Source organism: Staurois parvus, unplaced genomic scaffold, assembly GCF_062004578.1.
Source record: "Staurois parvus isolate SC_StPar_1 unplaced genomic scaffold, SC_StPar_1.0 ptg000102l, whole genome shotgun sequence".
NCBI lineage: Eukaryota > Metazoa > Chordata > Amphibia > Anura > Ranidae > Staurois > Staurois parvus.
The window spans coordinates 5,435,208-5,454,053 of record NW_028317898.1 but is presented as its reverse complement, the minus strand read 5'-3'; the positions used below and the strand labels follow the sequence as shown (position 1 = coordinate 5,454,053).

Sequence of the window (18,846 nt, the reverse complement as noted above, 5' to 3'; positions counted from 1 at the left end):
GGGAGTCCTGGGTCCCGATCGTTAAACGGGACCCGTTGCTCTCAGTGACACCGCGGTCTTTGTGCTGGGAGCACGCTGTGTGGTGCACTCCCAGCACAAAGACAGGTACGCAAATATGTGGCCCCACGGAAAAAGCCCAGTTCTGTGAGGCCACATATTTGTGTTACATCGGCGTCAAGGGGTTAATTACTGCTTAACCACCTCCCGCCCGCCATATAGTAATATGACGGACGCAAGGTGGTCCTATCGTTCTGGGAGGCATATGACGTCCTCCCATTCTCACCACGCATGCGCGGCTCAGGGAGCGAGCAGTGCGGCGATCGGCAGTGCGCTGTGTCCCTCAGACACAGCAGATCATCGAACACGGAAAGAGCTGAAGATGTCTGCTCGATCATGTGATCAGCTGTGTCCAATCACAGCTGATCACATGTAAACAGGGAAATGCCGGTTATCGGCATTTCTCTCTTCTCGAGCTGTCACGCTGACAGCTTGAGAGGAGAGGAGAGGAGAGCCGGTAATCGGCATTCCACGGAGGGGACATGTACACTGATCATCAGGGCACTGATGATCAGTGTGTCTTGATGATCAGTGTAGCCCCAGCAGTGTCCATCAGTCAGAGCCGGTAATCGGCATTCCGCGGAGGGGACATGTACACTGATCATCAGGGCACTGATGATCAGTGTGTCTTGATGATCAGTGTAGCCCTGTCAGTGTCCATCAGTGCCTTGTGCCAGTGCCCATCAGTGCCACATCAATGCCACATATCAGTGCCTACCAGTGCACATCAATGGCACATATCAGTGCCCATCTGAGCTGCCTTTCAGTGTCACCCATCAGTGCCAATCAGTGTTGCCAATCAGTGCCAGTCAGTGCCACCTATCAGTGTGCATCAGTGCCGCCTATCAGTGCCAGTCAGTGCCGCCTATCAGTGCCAGTCATTGCCATATATCAGTGCCATGTATCAGTGCTGCCTTTCAGTGCCCATCAGTGATGCCTGTCAGTGCCCATCAGTGCCACCTATCAGTGCCCATCACAGCAGCCTCATTAGTGCACATCAGTGAAGGAGAAAAATCACTTATTTACAAAATTTTATAACAAAAACTAAGAAAAAACTTTTTTTTTCAAAATTTTCAGTGGTTTTTGGTTTAAGAAAAAATAAAAAAAAAACAGAGTTGATTAAATACCACCAAAATAAAGCTCTATCTGTCACAAAAAATGATAAAAATGTCATATGGGTACAGTGTTGCATGACCGCGCAATTGTCATTCAAAATGCAACAGTGCTGAAAGCTGGAAAATGGCTTGGGCAGGAAGGGGGTATAAGTGCCCGGTAGGCTTGTGGTTAATCACCCACAGAACCTGTGTAATTAATATGTGTTTGGGTTTAAAGGGATGAGGTGGCAACACTAGGACTGAGACAAGACCCTTGGCACCGTGCTACTTTCTTCCTGTTTGTGGGTTATAGTTTGCTTACCCACCTGTAAGGTAGAATGCACTGCACCTTCCATACTTCCAAGTCACGTCTTTGTTCCTTTCATAGCAGGCTGTTGCTGTTTTTTTAGGTAGACTTCACCCACTACTTTTACCAGCACACTTCTCAGCTCTCCCATCTCATTCTCCTCCTCCTCCTCTTCCTCCTCCTTTTTCCTTGTGGTCTGGTTAAAAATAACTTGATGTTAATCAGTAATGTAATGTCAGGACAGTTATCTTGTGTCATGTTCAGTGAATTGTTGGACACTGCTACAAGGGGAACATCTCTAAATTTGAAGACGGCTTTATCAGTGGACTCTACCCAAGCAGCTGCAGTGAAACTTTGTGAATGTTTCCCGAGTTATGTGGATGAGGTAATGCTTCTGGTGATTGTAGCCATATTGGTGCATTTAAGTACGGTTCGCAATACATTCTTTAAATCTGTACTAACCGTTCCGTTCTCAGGACAAACGATCAGGGTGTACGCCCTTCTTCTAATGTCCTTGCAGTACACCCTGAATCCAGAAAAAGGGGGTAACTGCCAGAAGCTTGTCCTGAAAATAGATCTTCGTACAAATGAGCCTGTTGCCACCGGCTGTACGCATATATGCGGCCTCTGATGTGTGGGCTTTAATGCCAAGCAACCACATATAGGCATCTATAAGGAGCAGCTTTCTGTGCTGGGAGTGTTTACTTGTGTTCCCAGAATAGTAACTAACAGGTCACAGAATGCTCCCGATGTCTACTTGTGATTGGGAGCTTCCGATCATGTGACCGCTGTGACAGCCAATTTATTATATTTTTATCACAGCGGTCACATAATCAGAATTTAGATTCCCTCAAAGAGCCTGAGGGGAGGTGGTGGAAGGGGTTAAAAAAAGTATTACAGAAAGTACTCAACTGTTTTGTGAATGAGATAATACACCTAATAATTGATTAATAATAAAAGAGATAATACACCTAATAAATGATTTTACTGAGCTGTTTTAGTGGCACAACAAAGTTATTTTAAGATCTGCTATTGTTAGCTGTTCTATGCATATAGCCTATTACAGTTCAAAATACGTGTTATAAGCAAATTTATTATCACAGTGATATGATTACATTTTTTTTATAGATTATAAATCATCAAAATCAAAAATGTTTTTTTAAGTAAAAAAGAACCTGTTGCTGTACCTGCTTAAAGGAATTGTACATTTTGAAAAGTTTTTTTGCTGTTCTAACTAGGTATATTCCCTGTGCCGTTTGTTTTTTTTAACTTGTGATGATATTGTAGCTGCAGTCCGTAGTTTGTTACAGCTAACTTGTCCCTATTCATCAAAGGGACAAAACAACTTCCTGTTCCGAGTCATGCAGCATCCAATGCATACATTGGCAATCACTGTGTGTGTCACATCACAAATGTAATCATTATTACTATACAGTATTTATAAAGCTCCAACAGTTCGCTCAGCGCTGTACATTACAATGGGGGACAGTACATGCAACAGTTCAGTAACAATACAATGCAAAACACGAGGAGTTTGAGGGCCCTGCTCTTTCGAGCCTACAATCTAGGATGAAGAATTAACTACTTGCCGCCTGCTAACAATCCATTTACTGCTAGCAGGATGCACAGCCAGGTTCAGCAACAGATTGGTACGTCACTCAGCACATGTGCACCGGTGTGCCCCTGGGGCATACAGCAGCATGGTCCCGTGACCACTGTACACAGCAGATCACAGTGCTCAGTACCCATTTGATTGCTATGACCATATGATAATTACATAACTGTCATGAATGCCTGCCATGTTTACTATTGTGATGCTGTGATTGTCCCACAGCTATCACATGGTACCTGGCACCCTGTACCATGCGATTAGCTGTAGGCAATCACAGAATCACAACAGTAAGGAAGCTGTCATGAATAAAAGTCATTCATGGCAGTCAAAACTATTGCCTATAACAGTGATCATCACTGTTATATGTAACAAGAGTGTAAAAAAAAAAAATCCCTGGTCACTTCCCCCCCCAGAATAGTACATAGTGACACTGACCTGCTCTGATGAAAGTATGTAAAAAATATAGTACGAAAAAAGGGGGAAAAAATAAAAAAGATATTTTTGTTTTAAATTGAATGAATTATATATCTGTTTTTAAATAAACTGTCACTAGTCAGTAACTCTGATCACAGCCATATGATGAAGCTGTACTACCCTGATGACACTATAACAAAAATAGTGAGAAAAAAAATTAATTTCTTCATTTTCCCCAAAAAATTGTGACAAAAAATTATAACTTCAACAGACTCGCCATGCCGGTTACTAAATACCTTCGACTGTCTACTTTCAAAAGGGGCATATTTGTGCTGTCTTGGCATTTTAGAGCCTCAAGAAATCAGTACTTCAGAATTGATCAGTTTTCAAATATCTATACCATAGCTTGTAGATTCTATAACTTTCACACAGACTAAATAATATACACTGATTTGGGTACTTTTTGCCAAAGAAATGTAGCAGAATACATTTTGTCCTAAATTTATGAAGAAAGATTATTTGTTTACAAAATTTTATAACAGAAACCTAAGCAAAACCTGTTTTTTTTTCAACATTTTCTGTATTTTTTAGTTTTTATGGCAAAAAAATAAAAAGCCCAGTGATTAGAGATGAGCGAAGAAATGAAAAATTCGATTCGACTGATTCGGCGAATTCGTGGACAATATTCGATTCGAGTCGAATAAATTCGCTGTGAATTTAACTTAAAAAAGGGTGTTTCTAGGCTTCAGAGAGACTTAATATTAGTGCAGAACACTGTACCTTTAATTTAAATGCCCTTGGAGTCTGCTGGGGAAGAGAAATAATACTGTCTGTCAGTATGACATGCAGATGAGTGCCGTCGATCTTAGAATCACTGCACACTTCACTCCTTTGGCCAGTCACGGGGCCAAAACCAGTGTTTGGAGCCACAGTGTGGCGGTGGAGGCAGCAGCAATGGGAGGCCATACAGCAACCTATGACAAAATGGAAACCAGCAGGAGCGTGAGGAGACCTGAAAGTGGCACATGGCAGAGTGGGAGCAATGGGAGGCGGTACAGGGACCCAGGTCACACTGTGGGCCCAGCAGCAGCGTGACCAGGCGGTACGGGGGCCCATGGCCGATATGGGGCTTGGTGGCACCTATGGAAGGCCTGTAATCTGCCAGCAACCTATGACAAAATGGACAACCGCAGGAGTGTGAGGAGATTTCAAAGTGGCACATGGCAGAGTGGAAGCAATGGGAGGCCGTACAGGGACCCAGGTCACACTGTGGGCTCAGCAGCAGCGTGACCAGGAGGTACGGGGGCCCATGGTCGATATGGGGCCTGGCGGCACCTATGGAAGGCCGCTAATCTGCCAGCAACCTATGACAAAATGGACAACCGCAGGAGTGTGAGGAGATTTCAAAGAGGTACATGGCAGAGTGGAAGCAATGGGAGGCCGTACAGGGACCCAGGTCACACTGTGGGACCAGCATCAGCGTGAACAGGCGGTACGGGGGCCCATGGCCGATTTGACCTCATTCATCCCATAGTCCTGCCGACTCACGAATAGCGTGGCCTCCTCAAAGGGCCTGAGCAAGCGCAGGTGTCACACATGAGCTGACAATGGCTGACATCTAAGTTACACAGGGAGTACCTTTATCCGCTTTTAACATCAGGAAATCTGTGATGGCCTTTAGCTGTTCGTAAAGGCGGTCTAACATATGTAGGGTTGAATTACACCTTGTTGCAACGTCACAGCATGAGGAGTCGGTACGGGGGCCCATGGCAGATTACATGTCTGGCAGCAGCAATGGGAGGCCCGTAATCTGCCAGCACCCTATGTCAAAAAATTTAACACACCAGCAGTGTGAAGAGACCTGAAAGTGGCACATGGCAGCAGAGTGTGGCGATGGAGACAGCAGCAATGGGAGGCCGTACAGGGACCCATGAGAGACTCTGGACTTGGCAGCAGCATGAGGAGGCGGTATATAGGGGCCCATGGCAGATTAGGGGCCTGGCAGCAGCTATGTGAGGCCCGTAATCTGCCTGCACCCTATGTCAAAAAATTAAACACACCAGCAGTGTGAAGAGACCTGAAAGTGGCACATGGCAGCAGAGTGTGGCGATGGAGACAGCAGCAATGGGAGGCCGTACAGGGACCCATGAGAGACTCTGGACTTGGCAGCAGCATGAGGAGGTGGTATATAGGGGCCCATGGCAGATTAGGGGCCTGGCAGCAGCTATGTGAGGCCCGTAATCTGCCTGCACCCTATGTCAAAAAATTAAACACACCAGCAGTGTGAAGAGACCTGAAAGTGGCACATGGCAGCAGAGTGTGGCGATGGAGACAGCAGCAATGGGAGGCCGTACAGGGACCCATGAGAGACTCTAGACTTGGCAGCAGCATGAGGAGGCGGTATATAGGGGCCCATGGCAGATTAGGGGCCTGGCAGCAGCTATGTGAGGCCCGTTATCTTGCAGCACCCTATGTCAAAAAATTAAACACACCAGCAGTGTGAAGAGACCTGAAAGTGGCACATGGCAGCAGAGTGTGGCGATGGAGACAGCAGCAATGGGAGGCCGTACAGGGACCCATGAGAGACTCTAGACTTGGCAGCAGCATGAGGAGGCGGTTTATAGGGGCCCATGGCAGATTAGGGGCCTGGCAGCAGCTATGTGAGGCCCGTAATCTGCCTGCACCCTATGTCAAAAAATTTAACACACCAGCAGTGTGAAGAGACCTGAAAGTGGCACATGGCAGCAGAGTGTGGCGATGGAGACAGCAGCAATGGGAGGCCGTACAGGGACCCATGAGAGACTCTGGACTTGGCAGCAGCATGAGGAGGCGGTATATAGGGGCCCATGGCAGATTAGGGGCCTGGCAGCAGCTATGTGAGGCCCGTAATCTGCCTGCACCCTATGTCAAAAAATTAAACACACCAGCAGTGTGAAGAGACCTGAAAGTGGCACATGGCAGCAGAGTGTGGCGATGGAGACAGCAACAATGGGAGGCCGTACAGGGACCCATGAGAGACTCTGGACTTGGCAGCAGCATGAGGAGGCGGTATATAGGGGCCCATGGCAGATTAGGGGCCTGGCAGCAGCTATGTGAGGCCCGTAATCTGCCTGCACCCTATGTCAAAAAATTAAACACACCAGCAGTGTGAAGAGACCTGAAAGTGGCACATGGCAGCAGAGTGTGGCGATGGAGACAGCAGCAATGGGAGGCCGTACAGGGACCCATGAGAGACTCTGGACTTGGCAGCAGCATGAGGAGGCGGTATATAGGGGCCCATGGCAGATTAGGGGCCTGGCAGCAGCTATGTGAGGCCCGTAATCTGCCTGCACCCTATGTCAAAAAATTAAACACACCAGCAGTGTGAAGAGACCTGAAAGTGGCACATGGCAGCAGAGTGTGGCGATGGAGACAGCAGCAATGGGAGGCCGTACAGGGACCCATGAGAGACTCTAGACTTGGCAGCAGCATGAGGAGGCGGTATATAGGGGCCCATGGCAGATTAGGGGCCTGGCAGCAGCTATGTGAGGCCCGTAATCTGCCTGCACCCTATGTCAAAAAATTAAACACACCAGCAGTGTGAAGAGACCTGAAAGTGGCACATGGCAGCAGAGTGTGGCGATGGAGACAGCAGCAATGGGAGGCCGTACAGGGACCCATGAGAGACTCTAGACTTGGCAGCAGCATGAGGAGGCGGTATATAGGGGCCCATGGCAGATTAGGGGCCTGGCAGCAGCTATGTGAGGCCCGTAATCTGCCTGCACCCTATGTCAAAAAATTAAACACACCAGCAGTGTGAAGAGACCTGAAAGTGGCACATGGCAGCAGAGTGTGGCGATGGAGACAGCAGCAATGGGAGGCCGTACAGGGACCCATGAGAGACTCTGGACTTGGCAGCAGCATGAGGAGGCGGTATATAGGGGCCCATGGCAGATTAGGGGCCTGGCAGCAGCTATGTGAGGCCCGTAATCTGCCTGCACCCTATGTCAAAAAATTAAACACACCAGCAGTGTGAAGAGACCTGAAAGTGGCACATGGCAGAGTGTGGCGATGGAGACAGCAGCAATGGGAGGCCGTACAGGGACCCATGACAGACTCTAGACTTGGCAGCAGCATGAGGAGGCGGTATATAGGGGCCCATGGCAGATTAGGGGCCTGGCAGCAGCTATGTGAGGCCCGTAATCTGCCTGCACCCTATGTCAAAAAATTTAACACACCAGCAGTGTGAAGAGACCTGAAAGTGGCACATGGCAGCAGAGTGTGGCGATGGAGACAGCAGCAATGGGAGGCCGTACAGGGACCCATGAGAGACTCTAGACTTGGCAGCAGCATGAGGAGGCGGTTTATAGGGGCCCATGGCAGATTAGGGGCCTGGCAGCAGCTATGTGAGGCCCGTAATCTGCCTGCACCCTATGTCAAAAAATTTAACACACCAGCAGTGTGAAGAGACCTGAAAGTGGCACATGGCAGCAGAGTGTGGCGATGGAGACAGCAGCAATGGGAGGCCGTACAGGGACCCATGAGAGACTCTGGACTTGGCAGCAGCATGAGGAGGCGGTATATAGGGGCCCATGGCAGATTAGGGGCCTGGCAGCAGCTATGTGAGGCCCGTAATCTGCCTGCACCCTATGTCAAAAAATTAAACACACCAGCAGTGTGAAGAGACCTGAAAGTGGCACATGGCAGCAGAGTGTGGCGATGGAGACAGCAACAATGGGAGGCCGTACAGGGACCCATGAGAGACTCTGGACTTGGCAGCAGCATGAGGAGGCGGTATATAGGGGCCCATGGCAGATTAGGGGCCTGGCAGCAGCTATGTGAGGCCCGTAATCTGCCTGCACCCTATGTCAAAAAATTAAACACACCAGCAGTGTGAAGAGACCTGAAAGTGGCACATGGCAGAGTGTGGCGATGGAGACAGCAGCAATGGGAGGCCGTACAGGGACCCATGACAGACTCTAGACTTGGCAGCAGCATGAGGAGGCGGTTTATAGGGGCCCATGGCAGATTAGGGGCCTGGCAGCAGCTATGTGAGGCCCGTAATCTGCCTGCACCCTATGTCAAAAAATTTAACACACCAGCAGTGTGAAGAGACCTGAAAGTGGCACATGGCAGCAGAGTGTGGCGATGGAGACAGCAGCAATGGGAGGCCGTACAGGGACCCATGAGAGACTCTGGACTTGGCAGCAGCATGAGGAGGCGGTATATAGGGGCCCATGGCAGATTAGGGGCCTGGCAGCAGCTATGTGAGGCCCGTTATCTTGCAGCACCCTATGTCAAAAAATTAAACACACCAGCAGTGTGAAGAGACCTGAAAGTGGCACATGGCAGCAGAGTGTGGCGATGGAGACAGCAGCAATGGGAGGCCGTACAGGGACCCATGAGAGACTCTAGACTTGGCAGCAGCATGAGGAGGCGGTTTATAGGGGCCCATGGCAGATTAGGGGCCTGGCAGCAGCTATGTGAGGCCCGTAATCTGCCTGCACCCTATGTCAAAAAATTAAACACACCAGCAGTGTGAAGAGACCTGAAAGTGGCACATGGCAGCAGAGTGTGGCGATGGAGACAGCAACAATGGGAGGCCGTACAGGGACCCATGAGAGACTCTGGACTTGGCAGCAGCATGAGGAGGCGGTATATAGGGGCCCATGGCAGATTAGGGGCCTGGCAGCAGCTATGTGAGGCCCGTAATCTGCCTGCACCCTATGTCAAAAAATTAAACACACCAGCAGTGTGAAGAGACCTGAAAGTGGCACATGGCAGCAGAGTGTGGCGATGGAGACAGCAGCAATGGGAGGCCGTACAGGGACCCATGAGAGACTCTGGACTTGGCAGCAGCATGAGGAGGCGGTATATAGGGGCCCATGGCAGATTAGGGGCCTGGCAGCAGCTATGTGAGGCCCGTAATCTGCCTGCACCCTATGTCAAAAAATTAAACACACCAGCAGTGTGAAGAGACCTGAAAGTGGCACATGGCAGCAGAGTGTGGCGATGGAGACAGCAGCAATGGGAGGCCGTACAGGGACCCATGAGAGACTCTAGACTTGGCAGCAGCATGAGGAGGCGGTTTATAGGGGCCCATGGCAGATTAGGGGCCTGGCAGCAGCTATGTGAGGCCCGTAATCTGCCTGCACCCTATGTCAAAAAATTTAACACACCAGCAGTGTGAAGAGACCTGAAAGTGGCACATGGCAGCAGAGTGTGGCGATGGAGACAGCAGCAATGGGAGGCCGTACAGGGACCCATGAGAGACTCTGGACTTGGCAGCAGCATGAGGAGGCGGTATATAGGGGCCCATGGCAGATTAGGGGCCTGGCAGCAGCTATGTGAGGCCCGTAATCTGCCTGCACCCTATGTCAAAAAATTAAACACACCAGCAGTGTGAAGAGACCTGAAAGTGGCACATGGCAGCAGAGTGTGGCGATGGAGACAGCAGCAATGGGAGGCCGTACAGGGACCCATGAGAGACTCTGGACTTGGCAGCAGCATGAGGAGGCGGTATATAGGGGCCCATGGCAGATTAGGGGCCTGGCAGCAGCTATGTGAGGCCCGTAATCTGCCTGCACCCTATGTCAAAAAATTAAACACACCAGCAGTGTGAAGAGACCTGAAAGTGGCACATGGCAGAGTGTGGCGATGGAGACAGCAGCAATGGGAGGCCGTACAGGGACCCATGACAGACTCTAGACTTGGCAGCAGCATGAGGAGGCGGTTTATAGGGGCCCATGGCAGATTAGGGGCCTGGCAGCAGCTATGTGAGGCCCGTAATCTGCCTGCACCCTATGTCAAAAAATTTAACACACCAGCAGTGTGAAGAGACCTGAAAGTGGCACATGGCAGCAGAGTGTGGCGATGGAGACAGCAGCAATGGGAGGCCGTACAGGGACCCATGAGAGACTCTGGACTTGGCAGCAGCATGAGGAGGCGGTATATAGGGGCCCATGGCAGATTAGGGGCCTGGCAGCAGCTATGTGAGGCCCGTTATCTTGCAGCACCCTATGTCAAAAAATTAAACACACCAGCAGTGTGAAGAGACCTGAAAGTGGCACATGGCAGCAGAGTGTGGCGATGGAGACAGCAGCAATGGGAGGCCGTACAGGGACCCATGAGAGACTCTAGACTTGGCAGCAGCATGAGGAGGCGGTTTATAGGGGCCCATGGCAGATTAGGGGCCTGGCAGCAGCTATGTGAGGCCCGTAATCTGCCTGCACCCTATGTCAAAAAATTTAACACACCAGCAGTGTGAAGAGACCTGAAAGTGGCACATGGCAGCAGAGTGTGGCGATGGAGACAGCAGCAATGGGAGGCCGTACAGGGACCCATGAGAGACTCTGGACTTGGCAGCAGCATGAGGAGGCGGTATATAGGGGCCCATGGCAGATTAGGGGCCTGGCAGCAGCTATGTGAGGCCCGTAATCTGCCTGCACCCTATGTCAAAAAATTAAACACACCAGCAGTGTGAAGAGACCTGAAAGTGGCACATGGCAGCAGAGTGTGGCGATGGAGACAGCAACAATGGGAGGCCGTACAGGGACCCATGAGAGACTCTGGACTTGGCAGCAGCATGAGGAGGCGGTATATAGGGGCCCATGGCAGATTAGGGGCCTGGCAGCAGCTATGTGAGGCCCGTAATCTGCCTGCACCCTATGTCAAAAAATTAAACACACCAGCAGTGTGAAGAGACCTGAAAGTGGCACATGGCAGCAGAGTGTGGCGATGGATACAGCAGCAATGGGAGGCCGTACAGGGACCCATGAGAGACTCTGGACTTGGCAGCAGCATGAGGAGGCGGTATATAGGGGCCCATGGCAGATTAGGGGCCTGGCAGCAGCTATGTGAGGCCCGTAATCTGCCTGCACCCTATGTCAAAAAATTAAACACACCAGCAGTGTGAAGAGACCTGAAAGTGGCACATGGCAGCAGAGTGTGGCGATGGAGACAGCAGCAATGGGAGGCCGTACAGGGACCCATGAGAGACTCTAGACTTGGCAGCAGCATGAGGAGGCGGTATATAGGGGCCCATGGCAGATTAGGGGCCTGGCAGCAGCTATGTGAGGCCCGTAATCTGCCTGCACCCTATGTCAAAAAATTAAACACACCAGCAGTGTGAAGAGACCTGAAAGTGGCACATGGCAGCAGAGTGTGGCGATGGAGACAGCAGCAATGGGAGGCCGTACAGGGACCCATGAGAGACTCTAGACTTGGCAGCAGCATGAGGAGGCGGTATATAGGGGCCCATGGCAGATTAGGGGCCTGGCAGCAGCTATGTGAGGCCCGTAATCTGCCTGCACCCTATGTCAAAAAATTAAACACACCAGCAGTGTGAAGAGACCTGAAAGTGGCACATGGCAGCAGAGTGTGGCGATGGAGACAGCAGCAATGGGAGGCCGTACAGGGACCCATGAGAGACTCTGGACTTGGCAGCAGCATGAGGAGGCGGTATATAGGGGCCCATGGCAGATTAGGGGCCTGGCAGCAGCTATGTGAGGCCCGTAATCTGCCTGCACCCTATGTCAAAAAATTAAACACACCAGCAGTGTGAAGAGACCTGAAAGTGGCACATGGCAGAGTGTGGCGATGGAGACAGCAGCAATGGGAGGCCGTACAGGGACCCATGACAGACTCTAGACTTGGCAGCAGCATGAGGAGGCGGTATATAGGGGCCCATGGCAGATTAGGGGCCTGGCAGCAGCTATGTGAGGCCCGTAATCTGCCTGCACCCTATGTCAAAAAATTTAACACACCAGCAGTGTGAAGAGACCTGAAAGTGGCACATGGCAGCAGAGTGTGGCGATGGAGACAGCAGCAATGGGAGGCCGTACAGGGACCCATGAGAGACTCTAGACTTGGCAGCAGCATGAGGAGGCGGTTTATAGGGGCCCATGGCAGATTAGGGGCCTGGCAGCAGCTATGTGAGGCCCGTAATCTGCCTGCACCCTATGTCAAAAAATTTAACACACCAGCAGTGTGAAGAGACCTGAAAGTGGCACATGGCAGCAGAGTGTGGCGATGGAGACAGCAGCAATGGGAGGCCGTACAGGGACCCATGAGAGACTCTGGACTTGGCAGCAGCATGAGGAGGCGGTATATAGGGGCCCATGGCAGATTAGGGGCCTGGCAGCAGCTATGTGAGGCCCGTAATCTGCCTGCACCCTATGTCAAAAAATTAAACACACCAGCAGTGTGAAGAGACCTGAAAGTGGCACATGGCAGCAGAGTGTGGCGATGGAGACAGCAACAATGGGAGGCCGTACAGGGACCCATGAGAGACTCTGGACTTGGCAGCAGCATGAGGAGGCGGTATATAGGGGCCCATGGCAGATTAGGGGCCTGGCAGCAGCTATGTGAGGCCCGTTATCTTGCAGCACCCTATGTCAAAAAATTAAACACACCAGCAGTGTGAAGAGACCTGAAAGTGGCACATGGCAGCAGAGTGTGGCGATGGAGACAGCAGCAATGGGAGGCCGTACAGGGACCCATGAGAGACTCTAGACTTGGCAGCAGCATGAGGAGGCGGTTTATAGGGGCCCATGGCAGATTAGGGGCCTGGCAGCAGCTATGTGAGGCCCGTAATCTGCCTGCACCCTATGTCAAAAAATTTAACACACCAGCAGTGTGAAGAGACCTGAAAGTGGCACATGGCAGCAGAGTGTGGCGATGGAGACAGCAGCAATGGGAGGCCGTACAGGGACCCATGAGAGACTCTGGACTTGGCAGCAGCATGAGGAGGCGGTATATAGGGGCCCATGGCAGATTAGGGGCCTGGCAGCAGCTATGTGAGGCCCGTAATCTGCCTGCACCCTATGTCAAAAAATTAAACACACCAGCAGTGTGAAGAGACCTGAAAGTGGCACATGGCAGCAGAGTGTGGCGATGGAGACAGCAACAATGGGAGGCCGTACAGGGACCCATGAGAGACTCTGGACTTGGCAGCAGCATGAGGAGGCGGTATATAGGGGCCCATGGCAGATTAGGGGCCTGGCAGCAGCTATGTGAGGCCCGTAATCTGCCTGCACCCTATGTCAAAAAATTAAACACACCAGCAGTGTGAAGAGACCTGAAAGTGGCACATGGCAGCAGAGTGTGGCGATGGAGACAGCAGCAATGGGAGGCCGTACAGGGACCCATGAGAGACTCTAGACTTGGCAGCAGCATGAGGAGGCGGTATATAGGGGCCCATGGCAGATTAGGGGCCTGGCAGCAGCTATGTGAGGCCCGTAATCTGCCTGCACCCTATGTCAAAAAATTAAACACACCAGCAGTGTGAAGAGACCTGAAAGTGGCACATGGCAGCAGAGTGTGGCGATGGAGACAGCAGCAATGGGAGGCCGTACAGGGACCCATGAGAGACTCTGGACTTGGCAGCAGCATGAGGAGGCGGTATATAGGGGCCCATGGCAGATTAGGGGCCTGGCAGCAGCTATGTGAGGCCCGTAATCTGCCTGCACCCTATGTCAAAAAATTAAACACACCAGCAGTGTGAAGAGACCTGAAAGTGGCACATGGCAGAGTGTGGCGATGGAGACAGCAGCAATGGGAGGCCGTACAGGGACCCATGACAGACTCTAGACTTGGCAGCAGCATGAGGAGGCGGTATATAGGGGCCCATGGCAGATTAGGGGCCTGGCAGCAGCTATGTGAGGCCCGTAATCTGCCTGCACCCTATGTCAAAAAATTTAACACACCAGCAGTGTGAAGAGACCTGAAAGTGGCACATGGCAGCAGAGTGTGGCGATGGAGACAGCAGCAATGGGAGGCCGTACAGGGACCCATGAGAGACTCTAGACTTGGCAGCAGCATGAGGAGGCGGTTTATAGGGGCCCATGGCAGATTAGGGGCCTGGCAGCAGCTATGTGAGGCCCGTAATCTGCCTGCACCCTATGTCAAAAAATTTAACACACCAGCAGTGTGAAGAGACCTGAAAGTGGCACATGGCAGCAGAGTGTGGCGATGGAGACAGCAGCAATGGGAGGCCGTACAGGGACCCATGAGAGACTCTGGACTTGGCAGCAGCATGAGGAGGCGGTATATAGGGGCCCATGGCAGATTAGGGGCCTGGCAGCAGCTATGTGAGGCCCGTAATCTGCCTGCACCCTATGTCAAAAAATTAAACACACCAGCAGTGTGAAGAGACCTGAAAGTGGCACATGGCAGCAGAGTGTGGCGATGGAGACAGCAACAATGGGAGGCCGTACAGGGACCCATGAGAGACTCTGGACTTGGCAGCAGCATGAGGAGGCGGTATATAGGGGCCCATGGCAGATTAGGGGCCTGGCAGCAGCTATGTGAGGCCCGTAATCTGCCTGCACCCTATGTCAAAAAATTAAACACACCAGCAGTGTGAAGAGACCTGAAAGTGGCACATGGCAGAGTGTGGCGATGGAGACAGCAGCAATGGGAGGCCGTACAGGGACCCATGACAGACTCTAGACTTGGCAGCAGCATGAGGAGGCGGTTTATAGGGGCCCATGGCAGATTAGGGGCCTGGCAGCAGCTATGTGAGGCCCGTAATCTGCCTGCACCCTATGTCAAAAAATTTAACACACCAGCAGTGTGAAGAGACCTGAAAGTGGCACATGGCAGCAGAGTGTGGCGATGGAGACAGCAGCAATGGGAGGCCGTACAGGGACCCATGAGAGACTCTGGACTTGGCAGCAGCATGAGGAGGCGGTATATAGGGGCCCATGGCAGATTAGGGGCCTGGCAGCAGCTATGTGAGGCCCGTTATCTTGCAGCACCCTATGTCAAAAAATTAAACACACCAGCAGTGTGAAGAGACCTGAAAGTGGCACATGGCAGCAGAGTGTGGCGATGGAGACAGCAGCAATGGGAGGCCGTACAGGGACCCATGAGAGACTCTAGACTTGGCAGCAGCATGAGGAGGCGGTTTATAGGGGCCCATGGCAGATTAGGGGCCTGGCAGCAGCTATGTGAGGCCCGTAATCTGCCTGCACCCTATGTCAAAAAATTAAACACACCAGCAGTGTGAAGAGACCTGAAAGTGGCACATGGCAGCAGAGTGTGGCGATGGAGACAGCAACAATGGGAGGCCGTACAGGGACCCATGAGAGACTCTGGACTTGGCAGCAGCATGAGGAGGCGGTATATAGGGGCCCATGGCAGATTAGGGGCCTGGCAGCAGCTATGTGAGGCCCGTAATCTGCCTGCACCCTATGTCAAAAAATTAAACACACCAGCAGTGTGAAGAGACCTGAAAGTGGCACATGGCAGCAGAGTGTGGCGATGGAGACAGCAGCAATGGGAGGCCGTACAGGGACCCATGAGAGACTCTGGACTTGGCAGCAGCATGAGGAGGCGGTATATAGGGGCCCATGGCAGATTAGGGGCCTGGCAGCAGCTATGTGAGGCCCGTAATCTGCCTGCACCCTATGTCAAAAAATTAAACACACCAGCAGTGTGAAGAGACCTGAAAGTGGCACATGGCAGCAGAGTGTGGCGATGGAGACAGCAGCAATGGGAGGCCGTACAGGGACCCATGAGAGACTCTAGACTTGGCAGCAGCATGAGGAGGCGGTTTATAGGGGCCCATGGCAGATTAGGGGCCTGGCAGCAGCTATGTGAGGCCCGTAATCTGCCTGCACCCTATGTCAAAAAATTTAACACACCAGCAGTGTGAAGAGACCTGAAAGTGGCACATGGCAGCAGAGTGTGGCGATGGAGACAGCAGCAATGGGAGGCCGTACAGGGACCCATGAGAGACTCTGGACTTGGCAGCAGCATGAGGAGGCGGTATATAGGGGCCCATGGCAGATTAGGGGCCTGGCAGCAGCTATGTGAGGCCCGTAATCTGCCTGCACCCTATGTCAAAAAATTAAACACACCAGCAGTGTGAAGAGACCTGAAAGTGGCACATGGCAGCAGAGTGTGGCGATGGAGACAGCAGCAATGGGAGGCCGTACAGGGACCCATGAGAGACTCTGGACTTGGCAGCAGCATGAGGAGGCGGTATATAGGGGCCCATGGCAGATTAGGGGCCTGGCAGCAGCTATGTGAGGCCCGTAATCTGCCTGCACCCTATGTCAAAAAATTAAACACACCAGCAGTGTGAAGAGACCTGAAAGTGGCACATGGCAGAGTGTGGCGATGGAGACAGCAGCAATGGGAGGCCGTACAGGGACCCATGACAGACTCTAGACTTGGCAGCAGCATGAGGAGGCGGTTTATAGGGGCCCATGGCAGATTAGGGGCCTGGCAGCAGCTATGTGAGGCCCGTAATCTGCCTGCACCCTATGTCAAAAAATTTAACACACCAGCAGTGTGAAGAGACCTGAAAGTGGCACATGGCAGCAGAGTGTGGCGATGGAGACAGCAGCAATGGGAGGCCGTACAGGGACCCATGAGAGACTCTGGACTTGGCAGCAGCATGAGGAGGCGGTATATAGGGGCCCATGGCAGATTAGGGGCCTGGCAGCAGCTATGTGAGGCCCGTTATCTTGCAGCACCCTATGTCAAAAAATTAAACACACCAGCAGTGTGAAGAGACCTGAAAGTGGCACATGGCAGCAGAGTGTGGCGATGGAGACAGCAGCAATGGGAGGCCGTACAGGGACCCATGAGAGACTCTAGACTTGGCAGCAGCATGAGGAGGCGGTTTATAGGGGCCCATGGCAGATTAGGGGCCTGGCAGCAGCTATGTGAGGCCCGTAATCTGCCTGCACCCTATGTCAAAAAATTTAACACACCAGCAGTGTGAAGAGACCTGAAAGTGGCACATGGCAGCAGAGTGTGGCGATGGAGACAGCAGCAATGGGAGGCCGTACAGGGACCCATGAGAGACTCTGGACTTGGCAGCAGCATGAGGAGGCGGTATATAGGGGCCCATGGCAGATTAGGGGCCTGGCAGCAGCTATGTGAGGCCCGTAATCTGCCTGCACCCTATGTCAAAAAATTAAACACACCAGCAGTGTGAAGAGACCTGAAAGTGGCACATGGCAGCAGAGTGTGGCGATGGAGACAGCAACAATGGGAGGCCGTACAGGGACCCATGAGAGACTCTGGACTTGGCAGCAGCATGAGGAGGCGGTATATAGGGGCCCATGGCAGATTAGGGGCCTGGCAGCAGCTATGTGAGGCCCGTAATCTGCCTGCACCCTATGTCAAAAAATTAAACACACCAGCAGTGTGAAGAGACCTGAAAGTGGCACATGGCAGCAGAGTGTGGCGATGGAGACAGCAGCAATGGGAGGCCGTACAGGGACCCATGAGAGACTCTGGACTTGGCAGCAGCATGAGGAGGCGGTATATAGGGGCCCATGGCAGATTAGGGGCCTGGCAGCAGCTATGTGAGGCCCGTAATCTGCCTGCACCCTATGTCAAAAAATTAAACACACCAGCAGTGTGAAGAGACCTGAAAGTGGCACATGGCAGCAGAGTGTGGCGATGGAGACAGCAGCAATGGGAGGCCGTACAGGGACCCATGAGAGACTCTAGACTTGGCAGCAGCATGAGGAGGCGGTATATAGGGGCCCATGGCAGATTAGGGGCCTGGCAGCAGCTATGTGAGGCCCGTAATCTGCCTGCACCCTATGTCAAAAAATTAAACACACCAGCAGTGTGAAGAGACCTGAAAGTGGCACATGGCAGCAGAGTGTGGCGATGGAGACAGCAGCAATGGGAGGCCGTACAGGGACCCATGAGAGACTCTAGACTTGGCAGCAGCATGAGGAGGCGGTATATAGGGGCCCATGGCAGATTAGGGGCCTGGCAGCAGCTATGTGAGGCCCGTAATCTGCCTGCACCCTATGTCAAAAAATTAAACACACCAGCAGTGTGAAGAGACCTGAAAGTGGCACATGGCAGCAGAGTGTGGCGATGGAGACAGCAGCAATGGGAGGCCGTACAGGGACCCATGAGAGACTCTGGACTTGGCAGCAGCATGAGGAGGCGGTATATAGGGGCCCATGGCAGATTAGGGGCCTGGCAGCAGCTATGTGAGGCCCGTAATCTGCCTGCACCCTATGTCAAAAAATTAAACACACCAGCAGTGTGAAGAGACCTGAAAGTGGCACATGGCAGAGTGTGGCGATGGAGACAGCAGCAATGGGAGGCCGTACAGGGACCCATGACAGACTCTAGACTTGGCAGCAGCATGAGGAGGCGGTATATAGGGGCCCATGGCAGATTAGGGGCCTGGCAGCAGCTATGTGAGGCCCGTAATCTGCCTGCACCCTATGTCAAAAAATTAAACACACCAGCAGTGTGAAGAGACCTGAAAGTGGCACATGGCAGCAGAGTGTGGCGATGGAGACAGCAGCAATGGGAGGCCGTACAGGGACCCATGAGAGACTCTAGACTTGGCAGCAGCATGAGGAGGCGGTTTATAGGGGCCCATGGCAGATTAG

At 52.1% G+C, this 18,846-nt stretch overlaps 1 protein-coding gene across 3 annotated transcripts in view; it reads left to right on the top strand.

The window, feature by feature from the left end:
- The window catches only part of LOC149467760 (alpha-1,4-N-acetylglucosaminyltransferase-like), a 145,432-nt gene that overhangs the window by 92,943 nt on the left and 33,643 nt on the right, over positions 1 to 18,846 (top strand). The window contains exon 1 of one of the 3 annotated variants that reach the window (XM_089671248.1): positions 1,680 to 1,843. The exons of the other annotated variants lie outside the window; for them this stretch is intronic. The gene's annotated coding sequence lies outside the window, so the exon portion shown is untranslated. Of the gene's footprint in view, positions 1 to 1,679; positions 1,844 to 18,846 lie in introns of those variants that run through there. 3 annotated transcript variants of the gene reach the window in all.